Source organism: Magnolia sinica, chromosome 8 (genome assembly GCF_029962835.1).
Source record: "Magnolia sinica isolate HGM2019 chromosome 8, MsV1, whole genome shotgun sequence".
NCBI classification, from domain to species: domain Eukaryota; kingdom Viridiplantae; phylum Streptophyta; class Magnoliopsida; order Magnoliales; family Magnoliaceae; genus Magnolia; species Magnolia sinica.
Window position 1 is genome coordinate 25,082,585 of NC_080580.1, and position 11,406 is coordinate 25,093,990.

Genomic DNA, 11,406 nt, shown 5'->3' on the forward strand with positions numbered 1-11,406 from the left:
TTCAGAGTAACGGCATCGGTGTAATTTTCTTATTCTTCAACTTGTTGTACGTCCCGGTCAGAAATCTCTCCTTGCATAATGGACCATAACTTCGTCGTCTACCTCGAACACCTTTTGTCGCCGATGCTTGTTAGTTTTCTCCTTGTACTTGTCGTTCGAGGTGTATAACATGTCTTGTACCTCAGCATGAATGCCCATGATCTTATCTGCCATATGTTTTGCTGCAACGCTCATACCTGGAAGCTTAGGCAAAGGGACCAAATCAAGTGTGTAGCAAGACACTCGAGAATAAATAACCTGGAATGGGAACTTCCCTGTCAAGCGGTTTACCATTTTCTTAAATACGAACTCTGGTTGAGATAAGGCTAAATCCCACTGCTTTGGCTTTGTTCTTGAAATACATCAAAGGAGGTTCCTCAATGTGCCATTCAAAACTTTAGTTTGCCTGTCGGTCTGTGGGTGGTAGGCTCTGCTGAATTGAAGTCGTATACTAAACTACTTCCACAAAATCTGCCAGAAGTAGCAAATAAACTTTGTATCATAGTTAGAAGTGATAGTATTGGGGACCCCGTGTAGCCACACGCCTCTCTGAAGAACAAATTTACCACGTGTGTCGTGTCGAGGGTCTTCTTGCATTGTATGGAGTGAGTAATCTTCGAGAAACGATCTACCACCACGAACACTGCATCCATGCTACGTTGTATCCGTGGGAGACCCAACACGAAGTCCATTGATAGGTCCTCCCAAGGGCCGTCAGATACATGTAATGGTATGTAGAGACCTGTATTTTGAGACTGCTCCTTAGACAATTGACAAACATGACAACATTGCACCACTCTACCCACATCATATATTAACTGTGGCCAGTAGTTCCGTTCTTTCACAAGTGCTCATGTTTTGTCTTATTCAAGGTGTCCACTAAGGCCACCTCCATGTATCTCTTAGATGATCTATTACCTTAACGAACTTTTGAGGATGCACAGCCGATTCCCCTTGAGAAAGAACCTGTCTTACATATGTAAGTCACCGGAGTGACCTTCTTGATATCTAACCCATGTGTTCTTGAAGTCGTCGTCGTCGGCATATGTGTCCTTGAAGTATTCAAACATGACAACCTCATTGCTTATAGTGACTAACAAAGTTGCACGACGACTTAATGTATCGGCTACTTTGTTCTGTTGCCTGAACTTATGTTTCAGCACGAACGTGAATTCCCTTTGAATCAAATAATGTCGCCAATGTCGCAGTGCCTGGACCATTGTGTATAATTCGATCTCATATGTAGACCACTTCTTACGTATATCGCTAAGTTTCTCACTATAGAAGGCTACCGACCTAACCTTCTTTGGACAAAACTCTCCCAATTCCAACATACGAGGCATTATATTCGACTTCAAATAGTTTGTCGTAGTTGGGAAGAACAAGAACCGAGGTTGTAGACAACCTATGCTTAATTTCAGCAAAGCTCCTGTCAGCTTCATCTGTCCATAGAAACTGCCCCTTCTTCATTCAATTTGTGATTGGTGACATAATGGTACCAAAATTTTTCACGAGCCGATGATAAAATGTTGCCAATCCATGAAAGCTCCGTACTTTGTGAATGTTTGTGGGAACCGTCCTTTCCCTTATTGCCTTCACTTTTTCCTCATCCACCCAAATGCCTGTGGATATTACGACAAAGCCCAAAAACAACAAGCTATCGGTCATGAAGTTGCGCTTTTTAAAATTGAGATACAATTTATTTTCATTGAGCACTTGAAGGACCTTCTTGAGGTGTTCCATATGGGTGGTTTTGTCTTGACTATATATATCAAAATATCATCAAAATAAATCACAATGAACCGCCCGATGAATGTTTCAGAACTTAGTTCATGAACCTCATGAATGTGCTAGATGCGTTCGAAAGACCGAAGGGCATGACCATCCATTCATACAATCCTTTCTTGGTCTTAAGGTTGTCTTCCACTCATCACTTGGCCATATTCGAATCTGATGGTAGCCGCTCTTTGGATCTAATTTAGAAAATAATTTTGCGCCCTCAAGCATGTCCAACATATCGTTCACTGTGGTATGAGAAACCTGTATTTTATGGTTATTTTGTTGATGGCCCAACTGTCGATACACATGCACTAACTCCCATATTTCTTATGAGTCAATAGAATAGGTACGACACATGGGCTCATACTTTCTCGAATAAGACCCTTACGGATCAGTTCCTCTAGTTGCCCTTGTAGAATTTCGCACTCCTTCGGACTCATCCGATAGTAAGGACGATCGGGTAAGCTAGACCCAGGGACAAGGTCGATATAGTGTTGGATATCTCGCATGAGTGGTAATGCATTGAGAAGGTCATCATCATTCCAAATTTCTTTAAACTCATGTAGTAAGGGTTTTAGTTCATCAAGGATGTTGTTGGGATCGAGTTCTTTCCCTTTTACAATTAGTGCATAGGCTTGTTCTGTTTCTTTGGATTCCTCCACGAAGTCCCGTATGGTTAAGAGAAAATAATCCTCCACTTTAGAAGTTTCAGGTGGTCCCTCTGGATCCATAGGGGCCAATATGGTTTTTCGGTCATCCTTGACGAAAATATACACATTATCTCGCCCTTTATAAGTGGTGTCATTGTTGGATTGTCAGGGTCGACCGAGTAGTATGTGACATGCTTCCATGTTTACCATATTGCATACTACTTCATCTTTATAATATTTGCCAATTGAAAAGGATATGGTGCAATGTTCAGTTACCTTTGTTTCACTGACCTTCTTGATCCAACCGATCGTATATGGGGAGAGATGATGCTTCATTTTCAATTGTAATTTTTCTATCATTAATCTGGAGATGATGCTCTCGCTGTTCCCACCGTCGATGATCACATCACAGACTTTTCAATTCACTATACACCTAGTTCAGAAGATGTTATGTCGTTGTAGGTATACTTCTTTCCTTGGCGCATATAATAGTCGCCTCACGATGAATGATTCGCCATGATCCTGCTGAACCCAACCTAATTCATCTGCCTCATCTTTTGTGGTGTGTTCTGGTTCCTCAATATCTTAATCCTTGTTGGTGTTTTTAGCACTACCATTATTGATGGTGAGGTTCGCCACTTGTCGCTCTGGATAAATATTTGATAGGTGACTCAGTTGGCCACAATAAAAGCAATGGTCCGACCTTGGCCGAACATAGGGGTTCAGGATCTTGCTTAGGCCAACAGCAGTCGATACGCCTCTTTGGGGCCATATCTTTCCCGCTTCCTTGATCCCAATTCATGGGTGTAGGAGGTTGAGTGTGTGCTCCTACGAGTTCCTTCCCCTTGGACTGTGGAGCTCCTTGGGGCGGGCCTGTCATGTTAACCCTAGTAGTAGGATAGGTCCGTGTGTTGGGACGTTCAATTTGCAATTCCTCTTGGGTAGCCAACTTGATTTCATCATTCATCATCCAAATGGACTACATCTAGACTTGATCATGGATCACCATATGCAATCCACTGTTGAATCGGGCAACTTGTTGCGATTCTGTTTCTGCCAAATTATTACGTGTCGCTAAGCGGTAGAATTCTAATGCGAAATATCTCACCGTCCAACTACCCTACTAATAATTTTGGTATTGTTGGAATAGTACCTGATCGTAGTCGCTAGGGAAGAATCATACGCATATCAGTTGCTTTAATCACCGTCATGTGCGGATTGATGCTTTTCTTTGTCTCGCCCATGTGAGTTGTAATTGTTCCCACCAAATTGAAGCTCCACCTTTCAACTTGTAGGCCACAAGCTTGACCTTTTTTGCTTCAGGGATGTCCATATAGTCGAAGAATCGCTTAACCTCAGAAAACCAATCGAGGATGAAAGTGTTATGTTGATAAACCCTTAGTATTGTCAAATTTTGGTGTGTTAAACCATTTCAAGTTTGTATCTTGATGTATATCAAGCTTGTGTATCTGTTCGCATTGAATCTTCGACGTTCGTTCTGTTCGTGCTGAATTTATCTTGTCAATATCTACGATGAACTTACCGAGATCTTCAAACTGGAAGAAAGTGAAGACTTAGTGTTTAAGAACATTGCGGTTCAAGATTTGGAACTAGAAAAGTCTAAGAACTCAAGACCTAATTGAAGATAATGTTTGGTATGTCGAGTTCAAGAATTAAAGATCGTAAGAATTAAAGTTACTGAAGTGATCGATAGTTTGATGATTCATATGTTTTATCTCACAAGTAAGGTATGATTGACCTAAATTGACCTTAGATCATGATTAGATCATTTCATACTTTCGGTCGGTCATTTTGGTCATTTTATAAGTGTAAAATTCTATTCTTTCGACTAGCCCTACCACTGGCTTGACCAGTACTAGAATTTTCTCGACCAGTCTAGGATTCATAATGAATTTTTAGAATTTTTCTGTTGGCTTACAACTAGTCCTGGAAACTGATCGACTAGTTGTGTGAATAGTGCTCGACCAGTCGTGCAGTGCTCAACTCATTTTTCAGCAAGTAATCTGGACTCATAGACCAGTCATGTGGTGTCCATGACCAGTCGATCAGGCCACTCGACTAGTCATGGGACCCACAAGGCCAGTCACGCAAATGAAAAATCTTATCGTGCCAGAATTTTTAAAAAATCTGTTTGGATAAGGCCAGTCATAGATAACCTAAGGCCAGTCGTGCGAACCGATTTTTCACCTATAAATAGTTCACGAATTTCAGAGTTTTACATTCAATTCTTATCATTCTTAAGCAATCACTCTGAGTTAATTTTGAGTACATTTTAAGATATTCTGTGCATATTTTAGATTCTTTAAAGTAGCTCATGTATTTTGATTTTGATTCTCTATTCCATTCTTATATTGAAAAGGGATATTTGATTTACCCTTGTATGAGATCAAAATCAAAGCAAAGTCCCTGCTGTTTTAATTAAAAATCATCTAGACTTAGAACCCTATATACTTATGAGACGAAACGTTGAACATCTATGTCATCATCAAGTTAGTTCTATTGGGCTATTTCTGAATCGCTATATAGATAAGTATTTTACTTTTTTGTAATTCAATTCCTTTTTGGTTTGTGAGATTGTTCTAGAAAATCTCTATTTGTGGTTTGTCTGAGGTGATCTAGAAAACTCAGAGCGTGGGGTTTTTGAATTGTGTTAGCCCACTTGAAAGACACAATTGTGAAGGTTTTAGGTGAACCTTGAAAAACCTATTTTGATTAGTGAACATTAATATCTCGAGGGAGTGGATATTAGGAGTGGAGTAGTTGTGTGGCTGTTGTTTAACAGTTGGTGTATACACAAGCGAACCACTATAATTCTTTGTGTTTGGTGGATGTGTGGTTTATTTCTTTATCTTTTATAGTTTAAGATTATGGGATGTATTTGTGGATGTGAATGTTGTAACCTTTACAATTCAGCATTGTGTCGTGAATGTTGTAATAGATTAGTTTCTATTTCTTTCATATCCTCTTCAATTTGAGTTTTTGATACTCACCCATGTTCTAGTAAGGTTGTCCTGCCATAAACCATTGGTTTTTGGTGTTAGGTTGTCCTTAGAACCAAGTTTGTATCAACCTCTTAATACTTAATTTTTGAGGTTATTATTTCCTTTGGTTAATTACATTTATTTGGCTATCTTGTTGTTGTTATCCTGCTTATTATTTTTATTTGGCATAGTCCTATTCACCCCCCTCTAGGACTTTTTTGCTCAGCCTTTTGAAGTGGTATCAGATCCTAATAGCTTGTTTATTTGGATTTAATTCCTGAGCTAACCAATCTAAGCATTTAAGATGTCAAATTTTGATAGCCTTTCTATCACTAGGCTTCTACCTTTTGATGGCTCTAATTATGCTTATTAGAAAGCAAGAATAAGAATATTTTTGAGGTCTACTGATGAGAATATGTGGCAAGCCACAGTAACTAAATGGACTCCACCTACTGTTGAAGTTCTAGGTCTTGATGGAACTAAAACTCTAAAAGTTGCTCCTTATAGCACTTGGACCACTCTTCAGAGAACTGAGAGTAGTGCCAATGCCAAGGCTTTAAATGCAATCACTTGCGCACTATCGCCAGATGAATTCAAACGAATTATATCTTGTGATACTGTGAAACAAGCTTGAGATATCTTAGAAATGACACACGAGGGTACAACTACTGTCAAGAAGTCTAAACTACAAATCCTCACCATAAGGTTTGGGGAAATACGGATGGAAGAAAGTGAAACATTTATGGACTTCTATACTAAGTTGAATGACATAGTCAACTCTATGTGGGGTCTTGGAGATAACATTCCAAAAAGCAAAGTCTGTGTAAAGATACTACACTCACTACCTGAAAGGTTCAATTCAAAAGTCATAGCCATTTAGGAACTTCGTGATACAGACCATATGCAGGTTGAAGAACTGGTTGATTTTTTATAAACCTACGAGTTAAACTTTAATGCTCCGGAAGGTAAATCTATCGCCCTTAAATCTTCTAAAAGTATTTCTCATGAAAATAATAATTCTGATTTAGAAACTTCTGAAGATGATATGGCCCTTTTAACTAAAAAGTTTTATAAGATTTTCAAAAGTAAAAAGAGGGTTGATGTTCAAAACCTATTGCAAAGAAAAGATCAAGATCTAAAAACTGGAAATCTTTAAAAGACAGCCAATGCTACAACTGCCATGAATATGGGCATCTAGCAAACAAATGTCCTAAAAAAGACAAACTTAAAAAGAAAGGTATGTTGGCTACATGGGATGAATCTTCCTGCTCTGAAGTCTCTTCTAAGACAGAAGATTCTAAAACCGAGTCGGGTAATGATGTTAAAGCCCTAATGACTTTAGCCAAGTTCACTTTCTCAGATAATGATACAACCAGTGAAGAAAATCCGGGAAGTGATCATGAAAATGAAGAAGATCTTTAGGATGCTTATAATGCCCTATACAGGGAAAGTTGTAAAATAGATGTTAAATTAAAACTACAAAAAAAGTTTTTAAAATTAAAAGAGAATTTTGATAATCTGGTTTTAGAAAAGTCACACCTTTTAGATTGCTTTGAAAAAAATAAGTGTGACTTAGATTTCGAAACATCCCAAGTTGAAAACTTAAAATCTAAAAATGAAAACCTAAAACTAGAAGTCTCTTCACTTTTGAGTTTGAAGGATACTTGGAGGTATGCCCAAGGTGACCCTAAATTAGAAAAACTTCTATCCGGATCCAGAAAATGTGGTGATTGATCTGGATTGAGCTACAATAAAAATACTCCTCCCAAATATAAGAATACTCCTCCTAAATTTGTTAAAGAAGAGTCTTCTAACTCAAAAGAGAAAAGTCTGAATTAAATTGTTTCTAAAATGACTAAAAATTTTTAGTCTTTAAAGCCTAAAAAGAACCATATCAACTATAAAATCAGAACCGTAATCCTTTAGCTGAGAAAATTACAGACTTGCTTAAGGAGCTCTTAAAATCTAACTTAGTGGGGAGGACATATAACAATTATAAACCGAAAAAGACCAACTATGTTCTTAAACCAAAAACTGTAATGAAATGGGTCCCTAAGGTTGCTTGTTTGGTTGCCCACACTACATTCAAAGACATGAGCCATTCAAAGTGGTGCCTGAATAGTGGTTGCTCCAGACATATGATAGGTGATAAAAGTCTGTTCACCAGTCTTAAAGACATGACTGATAGTTCAGTCACATTCGGTGATGGTAGCAACTGCAAAATTGTTGGCCATGGTACGGTTCAACTCCTTAACCTCCCTTTATTTGAGAATGTTTTATATGTAGAAGGTTTAAAACATAATTTATTAAGCATTTCTCAAATTTGTGATAATAATCATAGTATAAAAATTTTAAACCAAAAATGTGAAATCTTAAATAAGAATGGTTCTGTAATATTAACTGGTCACAGAACTTCTGAAAACTGCTATATAGTTAGTGACTCAAGCTCATCTAAGCTATCATGTTACATGGTCCATACCGATGAGACTGAACTATGGCATAAGTGCCTAAGACATGTACACTACCACAACTTGTATAAATTGAGCAAAAGTGAATTGGTAAGTGTAAGACCTGTATCCTAGCCCGTACCATTTCGTAGGCTTCCGCGGTCCTCCCGGTCAAATTTCGATGACCTCACGATCTGTTATCGGCATTTGCACGCGATCCTAAGTCCTGTCCTGTATATCAGAGTTGGCTCGAACCGAGACTTGTACCTGTGCGATCGCACCGTCGCCGCGGTTCCGATGCCGCATCTTGCGCAGTGAGGCGATGCCTGGGCCAGGAGATGTGGGCCCGCATTCAATTCGAGGAAAACACCGCACTTTGTGAATTCTGATAGAATCTCTACAATATGTCCCATCAATCACATTAATCATAAGTCAAGTACATCCTATCACAAGCCATCACTCACCCTTACCTCTCCTTACCCAAAGTCAATCCAACCCATGCTTAGCCCATTCTTTTCTTACAAAAGTCAAAAGAATCCATCCCTTTCCACTTCAACACCACTCCTCTCTCTCTCTCTCATTTCTCACTCTCTCAAGCAACCCCCAAAGAGAGGAAACGTCCAAGCTCCCCATGAGAAGGGCCATGTGTGGCCCACTCCCTACCACCCTATCTCCCATCTCCACCCTTAAATCATCTTCTCCACCATTGAAGGAGCATATGTGGAGCATTGGAAGGCTAGGGAGGAAGAAGAATGAGAGGTGGGTGCTTCTTTCTCTCTCCCCTCTCTTTCAATATTTTAGTGCGATGATGTGGCTGTGTGGCCCACCCAAATGAACCCCATCTTGACGAATGTCTTATCCAAACCATCCAAGCCATGTGGGCCCTACCCTCTGGATGATGTGAAAACACATGTATCAGATTGATTCAAATCAAGTGGACCACGTCCACATGGGACCCACCAGCCATGGTCCCCACACGTGGGACCCACATTGATGATATATATATACCCACGCCGTCCGTCCAGCGTAACGCTGGACATTGTTCCACCGTGAAGGCAGTGGGCGTACTAGCAATTTTTTTTTTCTTTTTGATATATATATATGTACATATATATGAAGGTTTGGGATGGGCTACTCTTACAGGCCCCACCTTGGTGTATGATTTCAATCCAAGCCGTCCATTCCTTTCCTCAGATCATTTTAGTCGTTGAGCCAAAAAATGAAGTTGATCCCATTTTCTGGCGGGCCATACCATAGGAAATAGTGGTGTTTACCGTTGAAAACTACCTGGATTCTTTTACTCGTCAAAAACAGGCCACATATTGGACTCTTTTGGTCGGTCTTGAGTCGTACGATCCAATGGTTGGAGCAGATTTGTCTGATGCAGGCCCCACTTGTGAAAAACCACAGGAAAATGAAATTTAAAAAAAACACAACATGCAGCAGCTTATGCTGCTACTGTCAGAGCACTCGCAGGCGCTGCCTACGCCTGGCGGAAGGATGGGCTGGCCCTCACGGCCCAACTATGGGCCTCACCGTGATGCGTTTCGAACATCAACACCGTGCATTTGTTGACTCCCCTTTGGGATAGTGGGCCCTCCAAAGATCAGCCGTATACGCGGCTCAGATGGCCCACATGGCAGGAAAAAGTGTGATTGAACGTCTGCCTTTGAAACCCTTCTGGGTATCACAGAAGTTTTAGATCATTATGAAATTCGTCTTCCCTCTTCATCACGGTCCGTGTGACCTTGTCAACGGCTCGGATGGAAGATAAACATTATGGTGGGCCCCACATGGGACCCACTGACAAATGTATTACATCCTGTGCTGTCCCAGGGTGGGACGGCTGGTGTATATCACTCCAGCAGCCACTGGAGTGGCGTTACCAAGCTCTGTGGCCCCACCTGTGTCATCCACGCCGTTCATATATGGACCCACCATAATGCATGTGTTGCATCCAAGCTGTCCATCCATTTTGAAAGCTCATTTCATGGCGTGAGCTAAAGAATGAGTCAGATCCATAGCTCATGTGGACCCCGCCCTTAATGTGTGTGTTGCATCCAAACCGTCCAACCATTTGGCAAGCTTGTCTTAACAAGCTTGAGACTAAAAATAAGTCAGATCTAAAGTTCAAGTGGCCCCCACTATTTAAGGTAGTAGACAATGACGTCCACCATTCAAACTCCTAAGGGCCATAGTAGTTTCAAATTAAACTGATATTTATTTTCACTTAATTTATCACTATGTTAACTTGTGAATAGGTTGGATTTCAAATACATCATGACGGGCCATACCGTGATGTGACCAACCCTTGACAGGTGGACCACAACACAAAAATTAGTGGAGGATTGAACGTCTATCATTGAAACCCATTTGGGTCACGAATGTTCTGGATCAATGGGGAATTGTTTTCCCTCTTAATCCAGGTCTTTATGACCTTATGACTACGTTGGTTGGAAAATAAACTCTATAGTGGGCCCTCTGAATTATTTACTCGTGGAAATCATTACCTCCATTGCTATTTGCAGTATGGTCCAAATGATCCTTCATTATGATCCTTTTGGGGATGTGATTAGACCCATCTTGATGTATTTGTGGCCCGTTGTTAAGGCCCACCTTGATATATATCAGGCCCATGTGATGCAGCCCATTTGATGTATTTGGGGCCCTTGGGTCGAGGCCCAATGGGATGTACATAAGGTCCATTGCAATGTGTGATTCCACCATGGTTTGTGTAATAATATTTGTGGTGGGCCGTGCCTTGGGAGCAATGATGGTTTGACGTCCATATTGTAAGATTAATGTTGGTTAAATATCCACATTGTCACTCTCCCTAGGGCCCATCGATAAGCCCAACTTGTTGTATATGAGGCTCATGAGTAGGGCACACCTGTGATGTATATTAGGCCCATGTGTAGGGCCCACCCATTGTGTATTAAGGCCCATGGGTTGTGTCCCATTGTGATGTATTTCCGGCCCAGATGGCAAGGCTCGATGTGGTGTATCCGAGGCCCATGGGATGTGGCCCATTACGATATGATCGGGGCCCATGGGATATGTTCCATTGTAATGTACATGCAGCCCGTATATGGGGACCATTATGATGTTGCATATGGCCTTATGTGAGGACTAATGTGATTGTATGTGAGGCTTATGCGATGAGGCCCACTTTGTTATATTTGTAGCCCATCTATGAGGCCCATTAGTGCGGCCCATTGATGTAACCCACTTAATGTGTATGAGGCCCATTAGTGCGGCCCATTGATGCAACCCACTTGATGTATATTAACCCAATAGTGCAGCCCATTGATACAACCCACTTGATGTATATTGGCCCATTGTGCAGACCAGGAGATGCAGCCCACCGTGACGTGTATTAGGACCATGTGATGCGGTCCGTAGTGATGTGTATGTAGCCCTTGTATGAGGCCCAAGTGATGTATGTTGGCCCATATGATGAGGCCGATGTGACATAAATGAGGCCCATCG